Genomic DNA, 14,662 nt, shown 5'->3' on the forward strand with positions numbered 1-14,662 from the left:
TAAAGTTTAATATTGATAAGAGGATTATTAATCTCCAACGTTGAAGACGACTCGATAAACGCCCTCTAACAAAATGAGACCTACTTTTCAAATCGAGAGATTCCAGCTCGCCTATCGGCCTCTTATGGTTTCTGTAACGTGATTTTAATGTGAATTGAATTAAAATTATTTTTTTTAATTTTAAATTAAATTTTTCGAGTCGAGATTACATAAGGTATTCAACATACCAAAAAAACGTAACCAAAGTTGGAGGCAATATTTTTCAAATGTTTTTTATGAAACTAGTTTCTGAAACTAGTTTTAACGCTTTCAAATAAAAATAAGGTGATTTTAAATTAGTTAACAAGTCCTGCAGAAACAAACTCCTCTGACATTCGGTCATTGCCATAAAAAGGTAGCTATCTTTTTTTTCAAAGACGATCAACAGATAACAGTCCACGTTGCTTGTAGTTAACTTCTTTTCTTACTGGGTAATTACTATAACAATAATAATGAAAATTAATCACAATTTAGATCGGAGTATTTTAAAAAATGGTGGTGTTGTAGGATAGGCAAGCATTACCTCTATACCAAAACGGTCGCCACTTGTGTATACCGGGACGTCAGTCCCACTGGTTACCAATGGCTCTTTTATAAGTATGGTGCGATAGACAACCCCAGAATGTCTATAAGCTATGCTGGCATGGACCAATCAGAACCCACAGTTTCATTTGACTTAAGGATTTCATAACCAATTTCAATTTCTCTTACAATTTCTCTTCGCCAAAACGTGTTATTCAAACGCAGTTTGAATGTTTCCTTCACAGAAACGGTCCAGGACCCAGCCTGTTCCGAAAACTACTATCTAATATATAAAATTCTTCTGTCACGGTGTTAGAGGCTTAACTCCTCCGAAACGGCTGAACCGATTCTCATGAAATTTTGTGAGCATATTGGGTAGGTCCGAGAATCGGTCAACGTCTACTCTTTTTTTCCATACGTGCCTAGGGTCTTGAGATCGAAACGTGGACCCGGGTACCCCTAGAATGTGTTTATACAATATGGATATCAAATGAAAGCTGTTCATGAGTGCTATAGTACAGGCTAATTTTCATACCCCTGGTGTGTCTGGTGATATAGGCCACACGTGGGCCCGTGAACGCCTAGGCAATGTTTTTACATGGTGGGTATCAAATTGAAGCTGTGCTTGTGTGAGTGCTTTAGTACAGGGTAGTTTTCATACCTATTGGTGACTAGGGTCTCGAGATATAGCCAAAACATGGATCAGGGTAACACTAGGATGTGTTTTTACATTATGGGTATCAAATTGAAGCTGTTGATGTGTGCTTTAGTACAGAGTAAGTTTTACACCGCTGATTGACTAGAGTCTCGATATATAGGCCAAAACATGGACCCGGATACCCCTAGAATGTGTGTGTATTATGGATATCAAATGAAAACTGTTGCTAAATTTGCATATATTAGAATTTACGTTGCTTTTTTCCGGGAAGTATACCAGAGACGGACTGGGACTGAGACTGAGACTCGGAGTGGGACTGGGACTGAGACTCGGAATGGGACTGGAACAAAATACATACCACCCTCTGGGACTGGCAATAAGAGATGAAGAAGAAGGAGAAAAACTTGAGAGAAGAGAAAAGAGAGAAGGAAACTGAGAAAGAGACAGAATGAGACGAAGATGGAGATGAAGCGAAGAAGACGGAGGGAGGAGTGAATAAAAAGATTAGGAAAAAGTGTAGAGGGGTAGAGCAGAGTTAGACGGAAAAAGCTTATTAAAAGGTATGCAGATAGGCCAATTTTAGGGCAGAACAACGTCTGCCGGGTCTGCTAGTAGATTTATAATAATCCCGTAGCTAAGTCTGGCAGTGTCTTCGAAGACATCAATACTTCCATCATGACCTCCTCGCATGCCGTTAAATGTCTAGGTTAGAATTTGATTCCCTTTTTCTCAAACAAAAAAGTGCAAAACAAGAAAAATTGGAAAGATTTTTCCATAAACATTTTTCCTCCATTTAGCATACGCATTTCTTAATAATAAAGAAAATGTCTCTAAACTGACAAATTAAAGGCAGGCAACAGAAAAATTCAGTTATTTCAAAAGTAAATAAATTTTAAGCATATCCGTAAAATCGAAGTACAAAAAAGTTCAGTAAAAATGGAACAATTCATTGAAACCTTAGTTGAAAGTTTTAAGGGGAGCTTCTTTTTTAACTTTCTCTGTACTTCTCCTGATATGTTTACAAGTTTTTATTCACTTTAAAAAAAATCCTTTTTTTGCCGGTTTTTCATATATACAAAGTAGAAAATCTACATTGCGATGAGATAAACATTTGTATTTTGCAATAAATTTGTTTCAGCTGTATGTTTTGAATAAATAAAAGTAGTAGTCAATGCGGCAAAAGGTCAACTGTTTGACTTTCTTCCCATATGGTGCGATATAACTTCAAGGATATTTAAACCGAGCTCCTGCAGTTTATATTTTTTTTTTTTGATGAATTCTCTGAGGAGCTTTTAATTGTAGGAATACACTGTAAGGGTTTACCGAGAGGCGACCTTGTTTAAGAAAAATGTTCTGAAATATTTTGATTTTGGTTGTTCTGTTATTTGACTCGGGGCCATTCGTTAGTTAGCGGCCCTCGAAGTAAATTAAAATACAATAGGCTTTAATGTAGAAAACTTGGCTAATTATTTCAGTAAGCCTCTGAGTGGAATTGGCATTAGACCTAAAAATCAGTGCCTATTTTCAATATTTTTCATTACCAAAAATTGTCATTACTGATGTTTTGCCAAAAAACCTATGACATTAGCCTTCAAACTCAGGCATGCTTAACCAACGAAACGATATCATTTCGTTACGATAATCAACGTTAATAAACGAAACGAAGTCATTTCGTTTCGTTTATTAACGTTAAGATCGTCAAATTAACGAAATGATTTCGTTTCGTTTTCTGCCATATCCAAACGAAATCAAATCGTTTATGTTGATTATTAATTTCAAACTATGCTGGCAAAGCTGATTGATGGCGGAGTCATTAAAGGTGAAAGCATTAGCCAAGCTGATTGCAACTTTTCTCATGAATTTTGACAGTACGAATATTTCTCAGAGTATTTTTGACATTACCACCAACGAATTACACAAACAAATTGCATAGAGCAGGCATGCTTAACCAACGAAACGATATCATTTCGTTACGATAATCAACGTTAATAAACGAAACGAAGTAATTTCGTTTCGTTTATTAACGTTAAGATCGTCAAATTAACGAAATGATTTCGTTTCGTTTTCTGCCATATCAAAACGAAATCAAATCGTTTATGTTGATTATTAATTTCAAACTATGCTGGCAAAGCTGATTGATGGCGGAGTCATTAAAGGTGAAAGCATTAGCCAAGCTGATTGCAACTTTTCTCATGAATTTTGACAGTACGAACATTTCTCAGAGTATTTTTGACATTACCACCAACGAATTACACAAACAAATTACATGGAGTTTGTGTGTATGTCCGCTCACTGTTACCACCTTACGGCCTCACCATGGCTATAGCATTGCCAGCACAATTCAAACATAAAGTATCACGTTTTTGTTAACGTTTTTAACTTTAACGAAAGCTTTTCGTTTCGGTTAAAAACCAGATACAATTTATCTTGATAATTTCTTTATCGATAATATTTCGAAGTGTTTCAACGGAAACGGTGGAAATTTTTTGATAAACGATTAGCTTAACGTTAAGGTGCATCCCTGTTCAAACTCATTCATTCTCACTTCAAATTCTTCCAATTCTATTAAGCACTCAAATACTCACTCATAGCCTATACGCCAATGATGCTTCGCTTGTTTTAAGTTCAGTTTCTACTCCGTTTTTGACTTCGCTTTCAATTTGATTCCTTTTTTTACTGAGGTTTCTGTTGTTGCTTTTGTTATCCATTATCGCACTTCACGCTGTTGGTCATTGTATTTGTAAAATTTGTAAATTTGTATCTATGAGATTACACTTATTTTAAATCAATTTAGAATCCCGTTATAAATTTCATGAGAAAAATTATGCAACGTTTTATAAGCGAAAAAAGTGTTTCTTTCGTTTGTAAATTCATGGCATAACATTTTCACATGGAACTTGTTATAGAGCGAATTACTTTACTTTACATTATTATTTTGATAACATTACACGTTTTTTATGCCACATGACGATTTCTAGTAAAATAAATACGTAACGAATTATTTTACGTTGTTTTAAAGTTGCAAATACTTTTCAAAAGTTTTTAACTATGCGATGTTTTCAATGTTTACAACTTTACAAGAATTTTTATTCCATAAGTTGCTTTATAATTGAAATTCTCAATTATTTATTTACGTCAAGGGATTGTACAGTTACGAACATATGAATCATGAATGAAGAAACAGCTAGTATTTATTTGCTAGGGCCAGGGAGACCGCCGTCCAAAGCACAACAACCTGATCTGAAATTGCACTTTAGACTTGCCGAAAATCTCTTTTATAGCGTTAAAGTAGTACAGTACGGCAACACAAAACCGAGACAAGTTGTCCTTCCAGCATAGGTTAAAATAAAGGAATGCCTTGAACAACCCAAAATTGGTAATGGCTTCGACATAATGCTTAAACTAACTATGAAAAGCTATGTTAGATACCGTACTCTCGTATAACAAACCTGAGAAGATCTGCAGCCTATCAAAGTCACAGGCATAGATCGGTAATCGGTGCTGATGAATGAAACGTGAAGAATTTTCAATTTAACAATGGCGGATATTCTATTCTTAGTCGATACTACACTCTTGCTCGATTACACATGATTGCGACTGCCGCTGTTGAGATATACCAGAGCGACTCAAGATAAATCGCAATGAAAGGCGGCATTTCAGCCTGCCAGGTGCTAGCATAAAAAACAGTTGGTTGTGAAACGCTTTCCGGAAACATATACTTTATAAAGGCAATTAACTATTAAGGTGTGACCAATCACTTGGAACCCTGCTGATGATGAGATGACGGAACATTTTTTGCCAGGCCTTTGCTGGGAAACGATATGATGATTTAGGTCAGAAGTCTAGTTCTTGACTTTCCTGCCTTTCTACATTCAGGAAGATGAAATGGCCGAGAATTTTCTGTTCGTCTACTCCGCCAACGTGAGGAGCTGTAATGAGGCTTTTGGAGCTACACCGTTAGTATCTAATAAAATATATTTTTAGTTATTAGTCAGTGGATTTCAAATCCATTTAAAAACTACAAATAGAGTGCAATTGGCGGCATGTTGTCTGAATTTTGTTTTCTACACATTTCTGTGGGGTTACCGGCAAAGAAAACATTAAATAAATATAAACTTGTCTTCTATATATGTATGTTTGTTTAATGGTGTGTTCAGTTTATACTTATATTTAAGAATTCATGAGCTTAACACCGGCTTATAATAATTGAATTTCAATTATTATGTTTTTTCTAAGAGAAACTGAAAAGAAAGAAACATTTACTGGCATATTGCGATGGACCATTTCGAAAACCGCCAACGTAATCATCATCAGGCAATTTTGTAATGTTATCAAAGGTTTCACCGGGATTTGAACCATGAAACACATGGTGAAACTGCGGTAGCCTTTAACCACTAGGCCATCCTGCTGGTATTTGTTTTCATGCTTAATTCAGGTTTTCTCATTTCTATACTAACAACACAATTGAGACATTCTGTCTCTATATTGATTTGTGTGCCATATAGATTTGTTAGTGTAGAAATGAGAAAACCTGAATTAAGCATGAAAACAAATACCAGCAGGATGGCCTAGTGGTTAAAGGCTACTGCAGTTTCACCATGTGATTCATGGTTCGAATCCCGGTGAAACCTTTGATAACATTACAAAATTGCCTGATGATGATTACGTTGGTTGTCTTCTATATATTTTCGTACCTTTATTATCTCAATTTTTTCTTCTTCTTTATTGATATTTATATCACACAGCTGTGTGCTAATTCTATTTTAATTCGCTATATTCTCCTTCTATTCGACTTCTATTAGGCGAATGCTTTACGTTTTAACATTTTTCTGTTTTCCGACAATTTCTGAAAATTTATTTCACACTCTTGCAGTTGTATGCCTTGAGAACATCGCCTTTCTTTCTTATTTCTTTTTCTATATATATCTATCTTTACTAGCTCTTCGCTAATACTTTTTGTTTATCTCGTAACTCGCACCGTTAGTAAACAATTTGCACCGTTATTTTTCACTCTTTCATAATATCTGCAGTTATATTACCATGGTAACTTTATTATTCTATTTTCCCCTTTTCGCACTTCTTTTTTTACTCATCTTCCTTTTATTTTGCTACTTTCTACTCTATACTTACTCCTATTCGACACAACTAGCTCTGGTATCTTTTTCGATTTTCTTTCTACATCTCATTCACACATTTATCGGCTCAATCAAAAGTGATAAATTACTTCATTTTTTGCATTCGCTTTTTCGGACTTATTTTCTGCAAGGGTTTCGCAATCACTTACACATTTTCATACCACTTTAATTTGCTTTCACTGCTGAACTTTTGCAAATTTTTGGATTATGTATAAAAAGATTTTCGTCAGCAACACACAAATTCACTTACATCCGATAGCACAGTTTTGTTTTTTTTTTTAGCAGCACCTCTGAAATTCCTTTAAAATTTTTCAACTTTTTTTGTAGCCCTTTAGTCTTTTATTTTAGTTAGGCCAACAAACTGCAGTAAACAATTTTTTTTCTAACTTCTGATTTTTCACAGGCACAGCACTGACCGTCCGATATATACAACAAAAAGGCCTTTTTTATATTTTTTTCCTTGCTGTATCTTTAGTTCGATGCTCGCTTGCGCCGTGAAAATTTACTGCTGTTCCGTATGCGCCGAGTATACGCCAATACTGAATCGTAAAGGGTGACAGCCGACACATGCTAACCCAAAATTTTCACTCTTCAAATGTTCTTGTGACACAGACGACCAAGTGTTCATACAAATTGACATACACACAAACTCTTGGCATGCCTCACAATTTGAAAGCACCACCTCACACTTGGCGCGAGGCAAATATCTACCGCCTCCCCCATTTGTGTTAGATAACATATCTTTAGTTTGTTTGTGTGTGTGTAGATATGTCCCACACTATAAAAGCATCTGACAATTATTTCACTCAACACTAGTTACTCATGAACTATTCTACTCTCGCCAATCATCGAGCTATCGTAGCTCTTTTTCTCACTGTATTTAACTGCTGGCATATAGGTGCGCTAATGCAATCCTTTCTTCAATGAGTGACTGTCTTCAGCTAAATGCTGGTTTTCCGCTCCTTCTATGCATGCCGTTATACCTTCAAATATGAACACCGTTAGTTCTCACACTCTTTCCTCGTAGGCGTGCACCGATTAATACTCACTGAGCATATTGACTCGCATGCACACTTTCGTTCCACACGCATGCAATTATGGTCAGACTTCGTGACAGCATATGACAATTATATACAATGTTGTTGTTTTTGTCATTGCATGCAACATACGCTCTTATTATTTTATAATAATTAAGTTTATACAAATAGCCACTGACCTCAGCAATTTAAAGTACTGAGTCAGCCAATGTGACAGCCGCGTAAACACTGAGCGGTTTGTGTGTTATGCTTGTAACAATCCAATTTTTTACGGCCCTATTGTGTTACACGTGCACTAAAGATGGCATCTTCCACAATTACTTAATATCGGTGTAATCTTCAAATCAGCCGCTGTCAAAAGTTGTTGGCCGTTTAGAGGTAAGGAGCCCATAGGACGCCTTTGTTAAGCGCATGCGTTGTGCAAAAAAGAGGGCCACCACCTGGCGTGGCAGCCACATGATGTGTGTATAAGAAGTGAGTTTGTGTCCTTTAATACTGCAGTCTCCTTTATAAAATGCTACACCGAGATGTTTCCATTTGATAGCACTGTGCAACATTTTCATTAAAAAATAGTTCAGTTCATTTTATTATTTTATTAGTATTCAAACGACCCTGTTAAGGATAAGCTTGCTGGAACAGGATTTATGAGACCGCATAACATTTCGGTCAAGTCAGCTTTAAAAACTTAAAGAATCGCTACATTGCAACTATCTACCATCGAAAAGAACCTACTTCAAGCTTAGACAAGTCCTTCGATGGAGATCGCTTGAAGGATAGTTTCATCTTCTGTAAGCAAAATCTAGACAGTTAAGCAATGAGACAGAAAGCGAAGTCAGATAGGTGCAAAATTGAATTGTCGCTTCATTGTTCAAGTAAACGTAAACTTGTTAACCACCGCCCCCTAACCTTTTTATTTACACGTGAACAGGTGCGGGAGTTCACAGCCTCCGATGAGTCCGTAGCCCCAATCCCATCTGGATGGAATGAAGTTTTTTCGAAGTTAGCAAAATTAGCACTTAGAATGCTGCATGTTTCATGGCAGTTCAACCTTTAAGTTATGTTCAAAATATTTGTTTCACTGTGTAGTTGAGTGATTTGTTGTCTCATATTTAATTTTTGGCTCAGTGACTTGCTTTTCCATCTCATATCCTTTGCTTTGCTGGATTTCGGTACTCAAGCACGCAAAAAATTCCAAGTGTATCTAAATGTTATTCGACAACAGCTGTCAGTCGCTGTGTCTGAACTGAGTTGCCAGATTGTGGGAAGTTAAACTTTTTCTTTACGCTGTCACATTTCATACTATTTTGTAATGGTTGCATTCTAATCCGTGACCCTATATTCCGAACAGATATCGAGCGGAACCACATTTTTCACCAACGTTATAAAGAAATAAAACACAATGCCGGGACTTTCAAATTATGTTTGGGCAATAGGTATGTTTAAGTCGTAGAGCAACATAAAACCCTTGTCCAGCCCCACCAGACTCATCGACAAAATCGAGGGTATTAAGAAAGATCACATTCTCCAATTCCCGATGTTCTGCTTTAATTTTTGCTTCCCACACCGCTGTAGGAAAAAAAATCTAGTTCCAAACTTTTGCATTTCTAGTGCACTCGGAAGTACTACTAGTTCGTCGTCAATCTCCTTTACATGCTTTCAACTTGCGGATTATACAAAATTTCTAGGCATATGGGTGTTGAAATCGTTTCGAATGCAAGTAAATTCTGTTATTCTTGTTGTTGTTTTAACCGTAAAAACACTCCCCGAATGTTTAGGAAGTGCTATGGATATGTGCGGTTCTTTTATGGACTTGACCCGGCGCTTGCATGTGCTGGTACTAGACCGACTGCATCGGTAACGATTTTTGCTGAGCCCTCGTACCTGCGGTTCTGTGGATATAAACTCATCCAATGACAGGCTTGCCTACCTTATACTCCCTACCGGCAGAAGTCTTTAAATTTGCTGCATAATCTAAGCTCACAAATTGCATAAACTCTATATCGTTTTCCATTGACCGTCCACATACTGGCATCGGATTGAAGCTCTATTTCGTCCCTAATTTGCGTATAACGTCCCAGATATGCGATAAATCCAGCTTTCCGTTGCTGTCAGCGACTAGGTCTACGTTAACCAGTTCCAGGAGAATATAATCTGTTTCAACTACTACTGCCTGCAGTTTCCTAGGATGGAGATTTTCTAGGATATATTTAGCTGCGAAAATTTATAACGCATATCCCCATCTATCTAGAGCCAAAACCACGCACTCCACTGTAGGCAAATAATTTATTATAAACCACTTAATATTTCATTAAGCTACTGTTTAAAATAAGTATCATAATAAGTGAAAAATCCACTAAGCTTAAAGTCATTGCTCACACTGAAAGGAAGTGAACACAACAAAATTACTCACAAAATTTACTCGACAAACATACTTAACAAATGGCAATTAGCCTACTTAGCGGGTACTTCCGTATACAACTTGATTAAGAGCAGAAATATGTTACAAACTGAATAGGCTGTTGAAGTCTCCACTTGAACTAATCCACTGTTAATGCTCTGTTCGACCACTGTTATGGCTCGAGTCGTTAGCTTTGTGCTCATAGATATTCTGTAGGTATTATGTTGCCGTAATATTGTAGCTATTCTTTGGTGATTAATGTCCATTACTAAACAAGTAAAAAAACGCAACAGCAATGCAGCAATAAAGAACAGGATGACTTCTGTTACATACATAAGGATTGTTGGCCTAGCTATTTAAGAAATACTTTTACTGTCAATTATATTATTTTCGTATTTCTTTTAAGCGATTTGAAATCAGCCCGATTAGTCAATAACGTAAAGTATGTATTTATGTGTCAAAAGTCACATTAACTCATCTCTCGATCCATCTATCGGGCAAATCTCATTGGACACGGAGAAGGTATCCAGGTATCTAATTCTCCTGTAGGCAAAAAAGGCAGAGTTTTTGAAGTTGGTGGTATGGTGATGCTTCCCAAGGTTTTTTTGGCAAAGTAGAATTCGCATGTACTCTCACGTAACTTGGCCCCCTGAGAGACAATGAGACAAAAAGTGTACTTCAAACTGTATCCCAATTTTGGCCATTGAGTTATTGTCGAGTACTTCGCTACTTTAAAATAAGAAAATAGTCCAAAAATAATACAGCCATGAATTTAGCCCTTTTTCTGCCTTTCAGTGCCAGTGACTCCACAGCTAAACGCTCCAGGGGTGGTAACTAAATAAATAACTGTAAGGCGCGATAACCTCCGAAGATATCTAAGACCGAACTTCTCTTCCAATTTGCGTCGTGCTCCTCTTGCTTTTCCCTACAAATTGGCCGGACGGGACGTACATGTTTTATGCCGACTCCGAACTGCATCTGCAAGGCAGATGAGTTTTCACAGTGAGCTTTTCATGGCAGAAATACACCCGGAGCGCTTGCCATACACTGCCGAGGGGCGACCCCCTTAGAAAAAAAAGGTGGTAACACTAGTACTTTAATATGGATAACTTCTGGAGTTTGCAGGATCTGTCTTCATCGATAATACTCCTCAAAACTTGCAGGGCTTGTTTTTATCACTAACAGAAGATGAAAAATATGCAATTAGTTGAGAACGAGGTGTGAAGTAACCACAGGGCTACAATTTCCACCACCAGTAATATCTCGTACTGAGCTATAACTAGTTCTGTCGTTAAATGTTAATGTCAAAGATAGGTATTACGACTTTTTGAAATTTGATCAAATTGTTGTTCAGCATCATTCAGAAGACCTCAAACATGTCTTCGACAAAGCCGACTACAGTCTCAATCTTACTCGTTTAGTTTACCTTCGTAATAATGGGTTATTTAGGCCCACTTGCAGAACAGCAAGCTAACTTTTTAACTCAGATTTATACTGACATGAAGGGCTAAAAACTCATACATTTTTTAAAAAAAATTTTAAATACAAAAATAACTATGTATTTCGAATAATTGTGGGAGTCCACACTAAAATGAAACATTCATTTTCTGTAGACCTCCACAATTGATTGTGATGTAGATCATTTCGATTGTAACCTTAAGTTATTTTCCAAACCTTAAGTTATACGAAATTATTTTTGGTAGCATTTTGTAACTCGAATAGTATTGATGTAGAGGAAGGAAATATTCTAAAAACTCAGTGATTCATCAAAGTTATTTCGCCGTTTTTACATTTCTAAGGCTTTGTTCTTATTTTTTTTAATATAAATATGTATTTAGTTAATAAATGTTTGAATTTGCAGCAAGAGTACTTTAGTATTGCTCACTGTTAAGTACTTAAACATTGAATGTAAAAAACTCTGTTGGGTCCATTAAGTCTGTAGCCTACAGCGAAATAGTATTAGCAAAATTGTTACATTGCTGTTATTATTGCACTTATGGCCCAAACTGTTAATACAGTCTACATAAAATCTTCATTGCTAAAAGCCAATAACGAATGCCGTCAACAGCTGAGTGGCTTGTTAGCCGATGTTGGGTTTCGTTTCAACTACGCCGTCAAAGCTGATGCAGCTTTCTCGATTGCGGCTCGATTACAACTATGACGGCTGGCTGGCTGGTGCTGTTATGCTGCTTTTCAGTCGCGCCATCTTCTTAAAGCTTTTTGCTGTCGTTATGTCTGTATTATTAACTGAATTTTGCATTATTTATTTTTACATTATTTTTTTTTATAATTCGCTTTGGTGTGCTGTTTTTTCATTTTGATATTTATTCTGCTGCTTTGTTGTTGTTGTATATGTGGTGGTTATGCGCGTTATTTGCCATTTGTGTTTGCTTTAATTGGTATTGTTGTTGCTATTTTTTCTGCTTCTTCTTCGCCCGTTTTTTTTTCTTCTTCTTCTTCTTGTTAGCTGCTTGCGAGTATGCGACTTCAGTTTCGCTGATTTAAGTTTTTTAATGAAACATTTCTTATAGCGATCAGTCACATTTAAGCGTGCGTTGGTTAAAGCTGTGTTTTTTAGAGCATAAGTGAAAAAAAAAAAACAAATTTTGCAGCGTGAAAACAAATTTTTTTGAAGGAAAAGTTAGAATTGGTAAAGGAAGTTTAAGTTGAAGGAAGTGCACTTTGGTAAATAATTGAGTTCGATTTGTAAGAAATTTTGCAGAAAGTGTCTGAACGTGTTTTTGACGAAAAGCACAATATATTGCCAAATGTTTTGACAATGAGTAATCTGCGAGAGCCAAGAAGTTGGTGTACGCAATAACGTTTATTTGTAATTGTTTTTCCAAAACAGGGGTGGGTCGACTGCTAATACGCTTCCAAAAATATCGGGAGAGCTGTCATAAGACGCGTATTTACTTCGACAACTTCGAATAATCCGAAGGCGGAATAGAAAAACTGTCTCTGTTCGGCGACATTTGCACTTGAAGTTGGCAATTTTCATGTGGTTGTTGTGCACTGAAAAAAAAACTTTTGTAAAAGGGAGTTTGCAGCGATTTAATTTTGATCTCACCCTATTGGTGGATCGGCCAGGGAAATGTTTTTCAAGCGCGGCCGAAGGCCGCCACCATAGAAAAGTGTTCTGCGCAAAAATACTATGGATCACACTCCCGTTTTCGGAGGGACCTGGGGTCATTTTTCGGTTTGTCTTCAATATCTTTTGAACGAGTTAATATTTTTATTTTCCGCCTTCGGATTATTAATACTGATATCAGGACATGTCGTTTTGGATGCGCATTAGCAGTCAACGCCTGGTCTAGGACATTACCTTTTTTTTGCACTTGAACCAATCTGTAGAGTACACATCGAAAAAGATCGTTGCTGAACTACAAAAACAAACTGAGAAAAAAAATATTTCTTAATTATTTTCAATGCGACAAGAAATTTATGTTTTGCTGTTATAAAAAATTGGCAAGCCCATAAAAAAAGATTATTTAAAAAGTATTTTTTTTTTTTGAAATATTTAATATATAAATTTTTTTTTTTTTTTTTTTGTAAGGAAATTAATAATTTTTTTTCTTATTTGTCAAACTTGTTTAAGGCCTAAAATTAGGTTACACCGAAAAAACTTAAAGGGGAAAAATAGCTTAATTTTATAATTTTTATGAATTCAAAACTTCCTACCACTTTGGCCGATTTCGAACCAAGTCTGTAATTTTTTTCTTATTTTGTCCACTGCTCCTTTTTTCACTCAGGAACATAATCAAACAATAATAAACTGTGGCGAATGTTATCGTAAACCAGTGGTAAATTCCGACGTTTACTACTAGATATACGAGTAATTGACAATTATATGTACTGGCAACTGTGGATGCTTAACTATTTGCAGCAATGAATTTAAATGAGGACTCCTACACAGAACCTACCTAGGAGGGCATGTTATAAAGATTTAGTAGGTGAGAGATTTGTCTAAGAGCCTTAGAACACCGAACCTGTTCAAATTTATGGAGCTTAATAAAGTACCCCGAAAGAAAGAACGCTTGTAAAATCAACAAATCTTGTTTGCTGTTACAGTTGTTGTTGTTGTATTGATGGCCCTTTGCCGGACATAGATCCGGTACCTTCGATAACAAAGCACCATTAAGGTACTAGCCCGACCATCTCGGGAACGATTAATATGATCACATTAAACCTTCTAGGCCGTAACCCCACCCCCTCCATCCATTCGCAAACAATCTAACCTATTTTTCGCAAATACATCAGCCAAGAGAAGCTACGCTCGCGGATCTCACTGCTGTGTTCTTATGACCATGGTGCCACAGAAATCTTTTTCATAACAACAGCATTCTCTGTTATTCTAATGTTGAAGAGAGTCTGTTATTTTAACCATTTTCATTAGTAATTTGAAGGCAGGACTCTTCGTTTTGTCGCTGAACAAGCGGATTTCAAAATAACATATTTTGTAAACAAAAGCTTATGTGCGTAGTTTAAGGCTTTTTGATGTTAGCATTAACTAAAATATTGATTAGAAAATTATAGTAACTATTATATAAAGTAATTTGTTCTTATTCAAAAAAAAAAAAAAACAAGTTCAACGCAAAAATATTTTGACGACTGTGAACATTGTACTTGCCAAATACGCGAATGCAAAAAAATAATACTAACCTTAAAAAAAATGAAACAAATCGAAAGAAAGAAAAATTTCCTAATAAATCATTAAATCCAATTACACAATCAATTGAAATAACAATATTAATAAAATTTTAAATTATAATAATTAACTGCAAAGCGGAAGTACACACAAACATACTTAAAGAGATACGAAAGATCTGCAAATACTTGTGCTCAACATTAAACTATTTTATTATTGTTGTTT

General features: G+C 36.0%; 2 protein-coding genes across 14 annotated transcripts in view; one reads left to right on the forward strand and one right to left on the reverse strand.

Moving 5' to 3' along the window:
• Nucleotides 1-6,903, reverse strand: part of LOC137243131 (putative fatty acyl-CoA reductase CG5065) — a 129,711-nt gene extending 122,808 nt beyond the window's left edge. For 2 of the 9 annotated variants that reach the window (XM_067770443.1, XM_067770442.1), the window contains exon 1: nucleotides 6,605-6,903. The gene's annotated coding sequence lies outside the window, so the exon portion shown is untranslated. Of the gene's footprint in view, nucleotides 1-3,804; nucleotides 3,994-4,668; nucleotides 5,179-5,913; nucleotides 6,074-6,349 lie in introns of those variants that run through there. The other 7 variants (XM_067770439.1, XM_067770441.1, XM_067770440.1 and 4 more) reach the window with 7 other exon arrangements.
• A 5,415-nt stretch (nucleotides 6,904-12,318) lies between these two features.
• LOC137243134 (putative fatty acyl-CoA reductase CG8303) overlaps nucleotides 12,319-14,662 on the forward strand; it is a 51,555-nt gene continuing 49,211 nt past the window's right edge. The window contains exon 1 of one of the 5 annotated variants that reach the window (XM_067770453.1): nucleotides 12,319-12,439. The gene's annotated coding sequence lies outside the window, so the exon portion shown is untranslated. Of the gene's footprint in view, nucleotides 12,600-14,662 lie in introns of all 5 variants that reach the window. The other 4 variants (XM_067770448.1, XM_067770451.1, XM_067770452.1 and 1 more) reach the window with 4 other exon arrangements.

Source organism: Eurosta solidaginis, chromosome 3 (assembly GCF_040869045.1).
Source record: "Eurosta solidaginis isolate ZX-2024a chromosome 3, ASM4086904v1, whole genome shotgun sequence".
Taxonomy (NCBI): domain Eukaryota; kingdom Metazoa; phylum Arthropoda; class Insecta; order Diptera; family Tephritidae; genus Eurosta; species Eurosta solidaginis.